Source organism: Haemaphysalis longicornis, unplaced genomic scaffold (genome assembly GCF_048455015.1).
Source record: "Haemaphysalis longicornis isolate Haplotype H1 unplaced genomic scaffold, Haemaphysalis longicornis Haplotype H1 scaffold_88, whole genome shotgun sequence".
Taxonomy (NCBI): domain Eukaryota; kingdom Metazoa; phylum Arthropoda; class Arachnida; order Ixodida; family Ixodidae; genus Haemaphysalis; species Haemaphysalis longicornis.
This window is the reverse complement of record NW_027526456.1, coordinates 588,560-604,878: the sequence shown is the minus strand read 5'-3', so window position 1 is coordinate 604,878 and position 16,319 is coordinate 588,560.

Sequence of the window (16,319 nt, the reverse complement as noted above, 5' to 3'; positions counted from 1 at the left end):
TCGTCTCGCGGTGTCCATTCTGTTGCACTTGTGGTCCACCTCTTGTCCGTTCGTCGTACTACATGTCCAGCCCAAGTCCTTTTTTAAACCTGAAATATGATATCATCGAGTTTGCTCCATAATCCAGGCAGCTCGTTTTCTGTCCCTAAGCGTTACTCCTAACATTATTTGCTCCATGGAACGTTGAGCGGACCCAAGCTTGCTTTTTAATTGTTTAGTAAGTCGCAAAGTTCCCGCTCCGTATGTCATCACCAGCAGGACGCATTGGTTGAATACCTTTCTTTTTAGCGATAGAGGCATGTTCCTTTTCGTTATTTGGGAGTGCTTGCCGAATGCACCCCATCCGAGTCCTATTCTACGCCTGATTTCTCTCTCGTGGTTTGGGTCTGCACTGACCATCTGGCCAAGGAAGTTATATGCTTGTACTGCTTCCAGTGTTTCGTCTCCTAGTCTAAAAAAGGCGTGTTCATCATGTTTATTTATCATCACTTTAGTTTTTATCATTTTTATCTTTCGTCCCACAGCGAAGGTCTGTGATTTTAGTTCCTCAATCATGCATTGGAGTCGCTTTGCAGATTCATTGAGCAAGGCTATGTCATCTGGAAACCTGAAATGCCTCATGCATTCGCCGTTTATCCGCGAGCCTGAGTTTTCCCAGTCAAGCCTCCTGAATACACTCTCCATACATGCTGTGAACAATTTTGGTGAGATGGTATCTCCCTGTCGCACTCCCCTTCGTATAGGATATTTATCACTTCGCTTGGGAAGGGTAATTCTGCCGGCGCATTCCCCATATATGTCGTCTGGGAGTCGTAAGTAGGTCTTCTTTATTCCTTGGTCCTTTAAGGCTTCCATCACTGCGGCGGTGCTTACCAAATCGAACGCTTCTTCATTGTCTATAAATATCATGTAAAGAGGTTTATTAAACTCTGCGTATTTTTTATTGCTTTGTTAATGACATGGATGTGATCCATTGTACGGTATCCTTTTCTGAACCCACCCTGTTTCCTGGGTTGTTGGACGTCTAGGCTGGCCGTTATGCGTCTAAGCATTATCTTGGTAAATAGCTTGTATACAACCGAAAGAAGGCTGATGGGTCTGTAGTACTTAAGATCTTTGCTATCTCCCTTATTGCGAATTAAAACTATGTTGGCGTTTTTCCGGGATGTTGGTACTTTTAAAGCCCTTAAACTTACTGAGAATTGTTCAGCAAGCTTTTCTAGAATTGTATCTCCACCCTCTTTCATAAGGTCTATGGATATGCCATCGTCGCCTGCAGCTCTCCCTTTTTTCATGCCCTTAAGTGCCGTTTATACTTCCTCTTTCATTACTGGTGGAACATCGCAAGCAACGCTTGTAGCATGGAGGAAAGAAAAGGTTAGGAAAGGCCCTGACGTCACGTTTATGAAGCCACAGCCGCCATGACATGAGCCCATTGAGCGCCGTACTTGTTCCCACTATTCTCTGCTGTTTTCGGTTTGATTTGACTAACATGGCGTCGCCCTGCCCTCCTGCTTCGCAGTAAAAACAGCTTCGTCGCTAATTCCTTGGTGCGATGTCATGTTCTAAGCTGTTGATTTCGCCTTGGATTTGCCCATTCTGACCCTCACCCAAAGTTTCAATCGAAAAACGGCCTTCGTTTTTGCGACAGAAGGACGATTTTTCAGCCTGGCAAAGTAGCGTTTGTCGTCGTCATAGCAACAGGCTCGCGGGATCACGAGTGGCTACTGCAGTGTCTGTTCGTAGATGGCGCTAAGAATCCAGGCATCCTTAAGGCATGCTAGGGGCTTTAAGGCACCCTACGCACGGCGAGCGTCGCGCACGAGTTGGAAACTACATGCGCGTGGACTACGTACGCTTTTCACGTTTGCGTACGTGAACTCTGTACACTCGTGAAACTAAAACTGTCTAATCTCACTTCACGTGAAGAAGGGGCTGCAGTGGGTTGCAAGATGCCTGACTGTCGCGTGCCGGGTTGCCGGTCGCACTCGGGGTTCACAGGTTCGCCCATGCACTATTTGTCGAGCAAAACGGAAGCACTACGTGTCAGCCTTACTTTGTTTTGTTTTCGTTGAGAATAGACTCGCAACTGAAGCAAATTGCCGCAGAAAGTGCGTCGACGCTGCCGAAGCTGCCATCGCGCACCTGTTCACCGGCAGACCGATAAGGATGGAAAACCACTGCGCAAATCGACGAGATATCGCCACAAGATAACGGCAACTATGCTCACCGACCATGCCAATTATTAACCATCGGGTGATGTTTTCGAAGGAACATAAGAACACAAAGGAAATGGCAGTAGAAGAAACGCTGCGAAATCAGCTGTAGTGTACAGATAACAGACGACGACAAACGCCACAGCGGCTGCCGCGCTGTGTTGCCAACGTAGCGAGGAAGCCACAGTCAAGGCGCCGTAAAAAATTGTCCGTGGCATTTTGCCAGGTTTAGACACCGCAGCCGTAAGAAACTAGGCAACACTGTCTATGGGCTCAAGAAAATTGACGTCACTTCCTCCACACTTTTTGCAATGCATTGGGATGCTAGGGGCTCACCTGAGTATTCTTTCCTCCATGGCTTGTAGGCTCGGTACTTTGTCGCGCTCCAGCGCCGCTGGCGTATAGCCTGGTGTAGAACCCTTCTGCGATTTTTATTATCTCTTCCGTATTGTGGGTAACGTTGCCCTGTTCATATCCATAGGTCGGCAAAACAGAAAGAACTCACTCAAACTCAATCACGTTTTTTTTTATTTACGCTGTACTCAATCAAACTCAGACTCAAAAAGTTCGTCTGTTCACAAAATCACTCGTACTCACTCATCAAATACTCATTTGTAATCGTACTCACTTGTACTCAAACTCATTTGTCCTCACGAGTATTCGTATTCAATCTGTACTCATGAGTACTGAATCTGTACTCATGAGTACTCACTCTGTACTCATGAGTACTCAATCTGTACTCATGAGTACTCAATGAGTACTACTGCTCATGAGTACTACTCATGAGGACTACTCATCCTGCACTCGCGAGTACTACTCATTTTGCACTTACGAGTACCACTCATTGTGCACTCATGAGTACTACTCATTCTGCACTCATGAGTTCTCAATCAGTACTCATGAGTACTCAATTTGTATTACTCACGAATAATCAACTTATCTGCACTGTTAGCTAGGTCGTAGCTCGAATGAAAGACTAAGTAGAAAAAATAAATTGTTTAATTGATTAGAAAAACACGGGTTACATATAAATCAGGACAGAGGAAGAAAACGTCTGACGCGGTGCACTGTCGTTGGGCGGCTTACTGTGCGAAGGCAAGTACACTGTACATGTGAGAAAGCGAAACGGAACGTAAGCACTCGCGTTGGGCCTGGCGTCTCGTCTTGTTCTCAGGCCGGGTCGGGCTCAGGGGAGCTCGGGGCTTGCCGGTGCGGCCGTGGCCGTAAACTGCGTTTTTCTGCGTGCCTTCGGGTGGCATCTTTTGTCGTCCGTTTTCGTTTCCGGGCGCGCTGATACGTATCCTAATCGTGCTCTGAATCCGAAATGCGCCTGCCCCCAGGCACAATGAAGCGTTCGCGTAGATTGACGTCCGTTCGTATCCAGATCACTGTCCGCTTGTTCACAGATGCTCGATGCTGGCGTTTGTTTTTTGTTGTTCCAGATACTAGAAACTTCGTTTAGAGGGTGTTCGCCTCGTTGAGTTTCGGTGAATTTCAAATCTGCTTGATTTTATTGTGTGTGTGCCGTGGGATTCATTTCGTCAGACCTGAACTTGACAATCTTTACGGCGTTGCGTTGGTTGCACCGCTTCCGTCGGCGATTGTGTTCGTGTAGCTCGTCGCGTGCTTGATGCATGTGGGAGCGTAGGCGTCTGGTTTGTCCGGTGGCGAGCTGCGCTGTGTAGGGATAGCTTAGTTCGGCGCGTTGAGGACGTTGCTTGATTGACGCGTGCGTTGCGTATGGTGCGGGAGCCGTTTGGCTTTTCGTTTAGTGCGCGGTAGCGGGGCGTTTTCGTAGGGTGGCATGGCTGATCGGTCAAAGTCGTTGCGGCTCCGTGCTCGCAGTCGCCGTGGTTGTTTCGGAAGTGAAACCGTTGTGGTGGGGAAGCGGGCGTAGTTCGTGCCGTCCGTTCGGTCCCACATTCCTCGGCGTCGCAAGCGTGACTTCATCATCAGGGCATTCGATGCTTCGTCTGGATCGGGTTCATTCGTTGCCGTTCTTGCCGTGTCCGTGTCGTCGCTCAAGACCTCGTCTTTTGCCCGTTGTTTCGAAAATGCTATAATCGCTATCGCTCCCATGCAAGCAGGATCCGTTTATCGCGAGTCCGCCTGCTCGCGGTTGCGTCCTCTTGTACGAAATGGTGTTTGTCGTGTGAGTCTCGATCGGAGCGCGGGTGCCGGTGATCTTGTTAATTCTGGCTCGGGCATGCCGCATGCGCTGGCCGTGTCGTTGCTCGTTGACGGACCTACTTGCACGAGTGTCATGTCGTTCGTCCGCTGGACTCGGGCGGGAGCAGCGGGTGTCAGAGAGCTAGTACTTTCCGGTAGGGTTGAACCGCGTGCGCTGGATCTTTTGTTGCTTGTGGCCAGGTGATTTCTGCGGTTGTAACATTCGTTGGCCAAGTCCGGATAGCACCTGCAGTGGGAGCGGAGGATGTCGCGAACAGCAGTTTCCTCCGTGTGTGCTGCGCCTTGGTGGCGTTCCGTGCGTTGTGCATTTCGTTCTCCGTGGTCAGCTCCACTGGTTCAAGTTGGATGTCGTTTGTCACTTCTGGTGCGTTTCGTGCGCTGTGCGTCTCGTTTTATCTAGGAAACTCCCCTATAACTGGGCTGCGGTCGTTCGCCACGTATGGTGCATTTCGGGCGCCGTGCGTCTTGCTCGCTTGTCGTGGCCATATCCACCAATCCGGATGCGATGTCGTTGATTGCGTGGACCCGCGCCGGGACAGCACGTGCGGAAAATGTACGTACCGGCTCCATTGCGTTCCGTGCTCTCAGCGTTCCGTTCGTGTACGTCTGTAGCGGAAGAGCGGGTGCCTGGAACGTGGTGCCTTCTGGCTCGTGCGCGCTGCGTACGTTGCGCGTCTCGTTGCTCGTTGCTGGAATGACCTGCGCGTGGGCGATGTAGCTCGTGGGCGATGTAGCAGAGCAACGTGTGTTCGTGATCTCGCCAGAAATGCACTGACCTTCGATGCGTCTCAGTAATCGTGGCGATTACCTGGGAAAGGTCCGGTGAGCACGCAATCACAATTTTGCATGCGTCATCTCGATCATGTGCGTGCCGTCGTGCATTCTGCCTGTGCTCGGATCTCGCGCAGTCCAGGCACCGTGGAAAACGTGCGGCCGATTCCCGCCAGTTGTCTCAGAAAACTTTCTCGTTCATCACGCAGCCTTCTGCTCTCAAACAGCGCCGCTTGCAGGGTCCTCTGCCGTTTGTTGTCGCAGGCAGCCTGAAGTAGCGTTGGCACATTCGTTCGTTTGGAGAGATGGCGACGTTCTTCGTTGTCCTCTAGAAGACGCAAGATGATGTCGTCCTTACGGCCAGAGCAGGGTAGCCCGCTGGCGTGGAGTGCGTCGGTGACCCATGTCTGCGTGCTGCACTCTCGTAGTCGTGGTGCGGTCCGTCCAGGTTGTTCGTCCGTTCGACCTCCCGTGGCCTTAAATCATGATCCTGTCGACTGCAACATCTTAGCTAGGTCGTGGCTCGAATGAAAGGCTAAACAGAAAAAATAAAATGTTTAACTAATTAGAAATACTGACATTACATATACATCAGGACAGAGGAGCCCGAGAAGAAAACGTCTTACACGGTGCATTGTCGTAGGGCTTCCCACTGCGCGAAGGCACGTACACGAGAGAGAGCGAAACGGGACGTACGCACTCGCGTTTTGAATCGCGGGCTGAATCGCGGGGTGAATCGCGGGGAAGTTGGCCAGTTGTAGAGAGGACGCATTATGTACATGAAGCTACTTAACGGCGACCCCAGTAGCTCCCATGTGTACAGCGGGGCGTGATATTAAGTTGCAATAATGAATTATCTTTATGACGGACACAGACAGACAGACTGACAGGCCAACATTGTCGCGCTCAAGTGGCCAAAGAAAGACTATCGTCTTTAAAACCATTTGGAAAGGGACGCTGCCGCCGCTGTTCCGAATTCTGCGAACATTGCGCAACCGTACCCCTCGCAACCGCCGCCAGCCCGCAAAGTAAGAGATAAACAGAAAGACGAAAACCGGCAAGCGCGCGAAAAGCCAAAGAGGGAGGTCCCGCCGCGAAAAAGGGACAGGACGGGCACTACGCGTCGTTTTGTCTATTTCCGTTAACAGCTAGGCCAAAACCCACACGGGTCTGATCTTACTAATTTTTCTATGCGTGTGTGTGCGGTTAACGAGAGCGCCCGACACAAATTTGCTGCACCTGGCGACGCGCCGACGGTGGGCCCGATTCGCGCCTCGGTCAGCCAGCCCGCGCCAGACGTGCCGCAACTGGCGGCACACGGCGCCGCCGAGTCTACTCTCCTTTTCCCATCGAGACGGCCGTACCAAATCATGCTTGGGACGACCGGCCCGCAAAAGACACGCAGCGACGAGTAGACTCTGGAGACGGCGCCGCTGAGTCGCCTCCCCTTTCCCATTCGTGGCTCGGCTGACGCAATCACTTCGCCTGCATTCGCCGGATTCAAACTGCGGCCAGTGATAGTCCTGATTGGAAAGATTCTCGAACTGCACGCGGCTGCGGCGGAACCCCGTGGGTATAAAACCAGCCCTGAAGCAGCGGCTGTGCGGCGGCATTTCATCGGAGGCACTGAGTTGAGAAGTGCCTTTGTGCGAGCCATGTAACGCTCTTGCTACCTTTGTATGTATTGTATATGAATGCAGCTTAAAATCACCGTCGGCTCGACAACTTCATCGCTCTCCTCTGCGCCGCGTCGATGGCGGACTGAGCAGGGCAACGTCGCAACATCTATGCATCTGTATCTATGCATCTATGCATCTGTATGTATGCATCTATGCATCGGCACCTGTGGCTTTTGTATCTATGTTGTACAACGCGCCCCTTATGTAACACCCCCCTGTGGGGTGTTTAAGGAAATAAAGTGAAGTGAATCGAACAGTGGTGACTGAGCTAGAATGGCCCAGTCTCAACAGTGTGTGTGTGTGTGTGTGTGTTCGGGGGGGGGGGGGGGGGGGGGCGTGGAGAGGGTATCGGTCGCAGTCGAGGGCCGCAGGGCACCCAGTTGCGGCCGGTACTTGGCAGCCGTTACAGCAGCGTAGAACTGCTCTGCCGTGCTTTGTGTACTCGAGAACAAAGTTTGTAGACGCGTTTTTCGGAGGCGTGATAGCTTGCACTGACGTCACTGTATTGCCATGTTGGTGGGTTGGTTGTACAGTGGAAATCTGCAGCTCTTATCTCGAGCAACGCGGATGAAGCTGACAGCGATCGATCAAAAAGTGCGGTGACGTCGTTATGTGCAATCCACATGTTTTACGAGACGTTGCAAGATGCGAGCTTAAGCGACAATCCCGGCGTCTGGCGTTGGCGTTCATCAATTCAAGACAATTCCTTCATGAGGCCTTTCACAGTGCGAGCTTAAACTCGGCGGTATAGTTGCTAGCGAGGGGCTGTTGCCCCGCCTGTAAACAGTAGTGAAGGTAGGGGAATAAAAACCACCGAAATTCACCATCGTCGTCAGCGCCCTCATTACACGGTGGCATAAACGAGAAGCGGCGAATCGGGTTGCCACTCGAAAGTAAAGCCATTCGAAAGCAAAACACTCCTCCAGCGGCAAGATGACAGAGCTCTTCGACAAAATATGCGAGGCTAAACAAGGCGCCACACGCGTTGAACTGGATATTATGCTGTCCGATTCACAACTCACAAACGTGCTTAGGTGTACTCGGATATTTTATTTCCATTGCTGGGGCGAATTCCACCGCCGCGCCTGCATGCCGTAGAGCACGGTGGGGCTATATGCTCACTTGTAAATGGCACTACACGAGACCATATTACTAGCGAACCTGAGCAAAATGTTTCAAAATGGGAACCTAATAAAATTATATGGGCGCACGTACAGTCTCAACGGAAAAAGATTGGCACAAGTGATTCATGACTGGAGACGAAAAATCTCGACACGCGGCGCAATCGTTGCCCAGCGCGCCGATAGCGAGAGTGGCAAGCACATTCCATTTTCCAAGAAGGGGTGGCTGGCAGAAAGCAGCCCATCCTGCTGTCGGGCCATTCGAAAGCCCACATCTTCCATCAGCGCTTATGCATTCCTTATCGGCAGACATGCCTATGCACATGATTTCTTTTTTTTTTTTCAGAGCTGCAAGCTACCTTATCTTAAGGCAGTTGCCCGGCAAATATTTTCTGGACGACGCACTGTCAAAAGCAGTGGGTGGCAGTGCTTACGTCACAGGACAGCAAGGGTTTAAAACCAGGTGTGGTTCGAATAATTTTTGTTAGAAAGACACACGACATAGGATGCCGCGAATCGACGAGGGGTCGAAATCTTGACCCTTCTTCAAGCAGGTCGGACGAGGAGAAGCATTGCTGCGGAGGTCGGGTGCTCACTTGGAAGCGTTACACGCATTGTTCGGGCCTTTTTGGAAGAGGGTAGAATTGAAGACGCGGCTCGAGGTGGACGCCCAAGGCAGACGACTGAAGAAGAGGACAGGCTGATTGCGTCCGCAGCCTATGACAACCCTTTTACTACAGCCCGGGAGATTCAACAGAAACTTGGCCTACAGCTATATCTTACTACCATCAGAGGGCGTCTTCGCTCGTTCGGGCTCCGCAGTAGAATATCCTGCCAGAGGCCACTTTTAACACGACAAAACAAGGCGAATAGGTTGGAATTTGCCACTAGGCATCTTTTGTGGACAACTCAGGAATGGATGAACGTTGTGTTCACGGATGAATCCACCTTCAGCAGCAAGTGGGACCAACAGCGGCGCGTGTGGCGCCCGTATTGTGCCCGGTAAGTCATTCAGTTTCCTGTGTTTACGTGCATAGAAGAGACATTTTGACTTTATACTTGTATTTGTTTTAGTCAATGTGTTAAGAAGAAATTACGCAATGTTTACGGCAGCTGTGACAGCGGTAATTTTATTTTTTCTAGTTTTTGTATTCCGAGTAGCATCTGAGAGCTCTAATTAACTAGTTAACGTTTCATTTGAACGCTACTCTGAGAATTTCCGGAAAGATTTAGGCTGCTGGGTAACAAACAAAATACAAAATGTCTATTATTTTTTGTTACAGGTACGAACCAGAGTACACGCAACACGTCGCCGCTAGCGGTCGCCGGTCCGTTAATGTGTGGGGTGTCATAACATACCAAGGGCTTGGACCGCTCATCCGGATAAATGGAGCACTCACTGCAGCAGAGTATGCGGACATCCTCGAACAAGTTCTCATTCCCTTCATTCTGGGTGGCCCATTTCCAGACGGCTGCTTTATTTTTCAACATGACCGGAGCCCCATTCACACCAGCAGGTATAATTACTGGCAACCTATATGCCCCGCGCACAGAAGGATTAGACAAATATTTGCTGAAAATTGGTTAATAAATGTAATGATATGGTGTGAATGTATTTAAATGCACTACTAAAAATCTTATTTGTTTGTAATACTCAAAGTGGAGATTCCCGGTGCATTTTTGTGTTTACGAATTATTGATAGCTGTATTTTGTACATAGGATCTATTATAAAGTACATTTCTGGCTAATTATTCAAAGTAGCTGTTATTATTTGCTTTTTGTTTGCTTATAAAACTGAACGTTCCAAAGAGATTCTGTTTTCCCAAACTATCTTTACAATATTTGAAAAAAACTAATCGCGAGGCCTCCAAGATTTCCCTTGAGATTATTTCCCTTCAAGATTTTATTGTGACCAAGGCTTCCGTGTGGAAGCCGAAACGTTAATTCCTTTTAAACTCGACAGAACTCCTGGTCGGCGTCCTGGTCTTTCATCTTCCTCAAAATGCATCCCGACCAGACGGGCTTCCGTCATACCCTTGACTTAAGGCCTCAACATAATAGCGCTGAATTCCATTTAATGTAAGCTGATAAATTGTGTTTTGTTCTTATCCTTCGGATACTTGAATAGCTTTTTAAACTTGATGGACTGAAAATATGTCTAATTTTTTTAAAAGGCTAGGAAGATGGAGCAACTCTGCATTCAGGAGCTCCCATGGCCTCCAAAAGGAGCGGACCTGAATATCATTGAAAACGTGTGGGGCCTGATGAAGCAGAGACTGGCAAGGCTGCACCTACATGGAGCGTCAACAGATCTGCTTTGGGAGGCGGTGAACAATGAATGGACGCGACTTCAAATCCTCCCGGATTATGCAAGCACCCTCTACGCCTCGCTGCCTGCGCGCACGCGCAACGTTGTGGAAGCTGGCGGAGCGTTCGCGCTTCATTAATACCCTTGCGTAGACGAGCTGATTTTAAATAATCAAAAGTCAATCAATTATTTTATTTTAAACTGAAAGTTGTCTATCGTTCTGCAACTTTTTTTTCTGGAAGTTCGGTAATGAATTTCGCAATTATGTCAGAGGGAATAATGATGTAGCGCTGTGCTGCGTTAATTTTTTGCGGGCAAATAAACTCGCCTGTTCAAAGCGCTCGTTCTTGTGGCTTGTATTTTTACTCGTGCCGACAGCTTTTTACACTGTCGTCCAGCAAACTGGGAGCTTGGGTGAAAACTGCGATAAAGAAAACACCGCTGCTCCCAACGCCAGCTACAAAAAAAAAAAAGAAGAAACGAAGGAACGTTCGCAGCAAAGTTGCCGCATGATTCTGCGGATACGCGGCGTGCTAGCTATCATTTCAAATGCAAGCTGTTTGTAGGAGTGCTTAGCGCCGACCACCCCTTCTTAAGAAAATGGAATGTGCCTGGCACTGTCGCTGTAGGAGCGCTAAATGACAATAGCGCCGCCTGCCGCGATCATTCCGCTCTAGTCATGAATCACGTGTGTCAATCTTTTTCCGTTGAGACTGTACATCAGCCAAACTGTCGCTTGAATACGCACAGCGAACGTTACAAACCACGCAGTCGGTTTGACGTGAGTTACGTAAATTAACTGCGACTGTTGAAATGAGCGGTTCGGCTCGCGAAACGACTACACAGCGTGACATGCGTCTACGGAAACTTCTGAAGACTGAAAAAGAGGGACTTCAGTACGCCTATAGTTCGTGCGTTGTTAGCAGCCTCCACCGCCTCTCCCCTAAAACAATTGGAAGGGAGCAAGCGCAATGAAGCTGCCACGCGTTCACAGGCCGCGTCAACAAAAATAACTGCGGAAGTCAACAAGTCCCATCAGAGAAGAGCAACTGCGGCCGCGTTTCCCGCCGGGCCCTCACCCCCTCCTTTTACCCTCTTCACCGTGACCCCTTTGCGAGCGACCGCCGAAAAACGCTTACAGCGCGAAACAGGGACCGGGAAAGGAGGGAGGTGCAGTTTTCGTTGTCTAATTTTACCATCCTTGACAGTTAAGCTGCACAGCGGCACCGCTAAATGTTTGCGACTCGTACACGCGCGTCCGGACTCAAGCTCGTGATAAAATTTGTTTGCACTACTGTACTCAGGAGTGCATATACTCACGAATACAGAGTACTCATGAGTACACAGTATTTATGAGTATTGTACTCATGAGTGCTGTGTATTCATGAGTACAGTATACTCATGAGTACTGTGTACTCATGAGTACTGTGTATTCATGAGTACTGTGTACTCATGAGTACTGTGTACTCATGAGTACTCATACTCATTGGTACTCAAACTCATGAGTATTCATACTCATGAATACTGTACTCATGAGTACTCATACTCATGAGGAGTGTACTCATGAGTACTGTACTCACGAGTAGTGGACTTACCCCTGTACTCACTCGTCATCGTACTCACTGTTTTTTCTGGGTGTGTGATCACTCATCATCGTACTCACTCGTGAGTTTGAGTACAAATGAGTACAAATGAGTGTACTCACGAGTGAGTACGCCGACCTCTGTATCATATCTAAGTGCGTACATTCTGTTTCTGCAAATAGCCAGCTTCCTCCTTGTTTCCTTCAAGCTTTCTCTTCTTTCTAAATTTTCCTCGATGACCGCCATGTTGTACGCACGAATTTCATTTGTTTTACTTTTATTTATAATTTTGACAGCTTTGTTATTCAGGTTACCGTACTCGACAATCTCATATTCTGGCGCTGCGAAATAAGTTCCTTTGTTTGCCTAGTTAGTTTTCCAGTTTGCTTCCTCCATGCTGCTGCTCCAGTAGGTGCTGCTGACTACGTGACTGCTGTTTTTACGTTATGATTTATTGTGTAAACACTCTCCTCGTTCTGACCGTCTAGAAGTGTGAACCTGTTCTGAAGGGTTATATTAAACTCATGCGTCCTGTCTCTTACTGACCTGACGTTGGGCTTCTTACTTTTTGCAGGCTTCCTTCTTTCTTTTTTGATACTTAGTCCTACTTTGCACCCAACTATCCTATGATTAGTGCACCGAATCTTGTTTAGTAGCTGCAAGTCTTTCACAATACCCGGATTGTGCCTCAGAATGAAGTCAATTTTGTTTTTTGTAATCCCGTGAGGACTTTTCCGAATACATGTCCTACTCTTGCGTTTCTGGAAGAATGTGTTCAGTAGTTTGAGGTTATTTCTCTCTGCAAATCCTACAAGTGTGTCACCTCGACAGTTGCGAGTGCCCAATCCAAAATTCCCCACATTGATTTTTCTCCTACTCTCTTTGCACCTACTTTGGCGTTAAGTTCTCCCATTACAATTGTGAACTGCGCGGTTCCCTTATGCATTGCTGACTCGACCTCTTTGTAGAAACTGTCTACGGCCTCCTCCTCGCAGCTGGCTGTTGGCCCATATCCTTGTATTATGTTTAACCTGCACCGCTTGGTAAGTTTGATCACAACTACTCCGACCCTTTCGTTAACAATTAAGAGTTCTTCCATCCACGTTTCCTGCCATTTCCCTGTTGATCGAAAAACCCATACCGTGCTCTTTCTTTTCGTGAGGCCCCCGATAGCACAGAATATGCCCGCGAGTCAGTTCTATGCAGTCTTCTCCTGTTCTTCTAGCCTCACTTAGCCCCATATTATCCAACTTAACGTCTTTGAGTTCCTCAAGTAGTTCAGCTAAGCTACCCTCGCTAGGGAGGGTTCGTCCGTTTTAACGTTGCATGTTCAAGTTCCATATGCGGCCTGTCCGGATCCAGGGATTCTTAGCACCCTCCGCTGTGTCACTTGCCTGACCACTGCCGTGATCAGGTGTTCTGCAGCTGCTGGGGACTGAGGGCCGAGATTTGGGTTGGCCACTCATAAGGTGTTGGGCCAACTACTACACCAGGGTGGCCAGATCCACCTCTGGTGAGGGAGTGCTGTTTGTGTCCCCAAGAGCCTTCCTAGCATGGTTGAACCTTTCTGGTGTAGCCTGCAAGATATCCGGAATGGTGTTTTACTTCCGTACCAGGCAGCACCCCACACCTGGGATATTTTGGCATGAAGGGGAAAGAAAACACAAGAAAACAGAAAAAAAGAAGAAAAAGAAGGAAAAGAAAGGAAGAAACCGGCATGCGCGTGTTTTCATAGTAAGTCTGCTCCTGCGGCACGTTAAATTCTCTTACGGTGCTACGGAAAATATTCTGCGTCTATTTAGAAAAGTCGCAGTTGTTTGCTCGTCGTAGCTTTTAAGATCTTACATTGTGTCGGGCGATTCTTAGTAAATTTGAGTTAGTGAGCAAATAAGGATCGGCCAGAGATATTGTCCGCAGAAGAACCAGCCATGCGCGTCGCGCCTTGATAAGGTAATCAGTGAATGGTATTTTGGTTTAGTGTATTTTGGATAAGAACGTCTTCAAGGCTGAAGAAAAAAGAAAGCATGAGTTGCTGGGAGCTTTGACATATCCATACGGAATTCTAAAAGAAAAAAACAAAAAACTATTTGTAGCTGTACTTGGATATTCTTAAAGCAACTAAGAAACTGCATTTGGTAGAAGCCGCAGTTTCAAAGTATGCGTCGGTACCCTTACACTATATGTTAGAGACACAACTACTGAGAGCCCAACGGACGCCATGCAGGCTTTTATCTTACGGCGCGAGTATTTCTCGAACCGTCGATTTACATCCAGGACAGTGTAGATCAAATAAGACTATTCCAGGGCAGTGACGTTGGGGCGAAAGGCACTCCTTATCCGGATAAGGTAACCCGTGCGGCGTAAAAAGAGAGAATGGTACATGCGCTTCGCTTGGGACGCAAATAACACAGCCAGGTGCAGCCGGGCAGTAAAAACAAGCCATAAATAAATAAACCCAATGCATGGTTGGCGGCAATATCAATCATCGAATCTGGATCATACACGCAAAGTCTTCGTCATCAGTTGTACTACTAAGTCTTTTTTTAAAATTGCTTCAACACGCGTACGTCCACAGACTGGAACAAGCTTCCGCGAAACATTCTTAAAATTAACGATGTCAATTTGTTTCACTCTGCATTGTGTAGTGTTATTTGAATAAGCCTTGTTTTGTGCGCACACAATTTCGTACGCGTGATATGTATATAAATTAGTGTATTGCTCCCGATATGTACATACGCGTACAAATTTCTGTATCTATAGAAATGTGTTAAGCATTTTCTTTTACATGGCTCGAGCCAGCTTGATAGTTTTTTAAATGCAGAGCATTTCTTTAACTGACGATGTCACCCGGCGTTGGCGTGCCTCCTTGTCCGCAACAGCCGTTCCAGGAGCGCCCTCTCCTCCACTCCTCCTCGCCTGCTCTCCGCTGCTCCTCGCGTTTCGCACTTGATCTCACCCCCACTGCTGCATGCGCCGCGTTGCTATGACAACAGAGGCGCGTCGCCTGCGTCGTCTGCTTCCTCTCCGCCGCGGCAGCGCTCCGCGGCGCCGAAGTCAAACAGGAGCGCGCGGCCTCGTCCGCAACAGCCGTTCCAGGTGCGCCCTCTCCCCCACTCCTCCTCGCCTGCTCTCCGCTGCTCCTCGCGTGTTCTCTGCGTGCTCGGATCGCATTCAGCAACAGGTGGGGCCGCATGCGTCGTAGTTTGGCGCGGGAGCAACAACAGTTGTGGCGTGATCGTGACGTAGTCGTGACGTGGTTTTGGCGCGGTCGTGCCGTGATGGGGCGGTTCTCGGCGTTCGCTCTCGCTGTCAATTTGTTTCGAACCAGATAATAAATGATGTCACGTGACCACTTAATTACGACTCCTCATTAATTACAATAATAATTACAACAACAACAACAACAACAATAACAACCAACAGCAACAACTGCAACAACATTAACGTAACCCAACCTACTTAACGTCGTGCGCCCCCCGAAAATGCTCTGCATTTGACCGTGCCCCTCGCGAGGGGGATGTTTCATAAATTTTTTTGAATATCTCCTGTTTTCATGTATTTTACCCTTAAACTCACTCCCCTCTGTAATGTATTACCCTGAGTGTACCAATCAAGTGAAAGGGTGTATGGGTAGCGAAGTGCTGTCAGTTAAACGGGTAGACCGAGCTATGTCCGACAGACTAGTTTTCTGCTTCTTCTGTGTCGCGGCCGCTGCTGGCTTCGTGAGCCATACCAGCCTGTTTCGAAAACCAGTCATACGGGGGGGTTGACCAGTGGTTGCACCAATTCCTCATGACAAAAGAAACAAAAATGAATATATGTCTTATAAACGTCTCATGTAGGGCTGTTATTTTCCCTGGTGTTTTATTACTTCTACGCGGGCTGCGGTGAGTACAGAATGAAACGCTTTATCATAGTCTATAAATTCCATGTAAAGGGGTTTAGTGTATTCTGCGTTTTTTTTCTATCGTTTGATTTAAAACATTACGTGTTCCGTGGTTGAGTAGCCCTTCCTAAACCCAGCCTCCTCTGTGGGTTTTCTCAAATCCACGATCACACCGATGTGGCTAAGTATAACTTCGGTAAACAGCTTGAAAACAAGTGAAAGCAGACTGGTTGGTCTGTAATACTTGAGGTTCTTGAGATCGCCCTTCTCAGGAATGTGATCATTTTTACGTTTTTCAGGCTATGGGCACGTTTTGCGTCTTCAAGAATTTTATCAAAAACAGTAGATGAAGCTTTTCCAGTATAAGACCTTCTCCCTCTTTCAAAAGATCCACGGTTATGCCGTCGCCACCTGCACCATTTCTTCTTTTCTTGCCTTTGAGAGCCTTTCCTTCCTCCTGTTTAGTTACTAGTCGCCCACTGCAAGTTGAGCTTGTACTCTCAGTAGTTTTTCTTGGTTTAACGTCGCTGCCATACAGCTTGGATAAATGTTCTGCTACCTTTG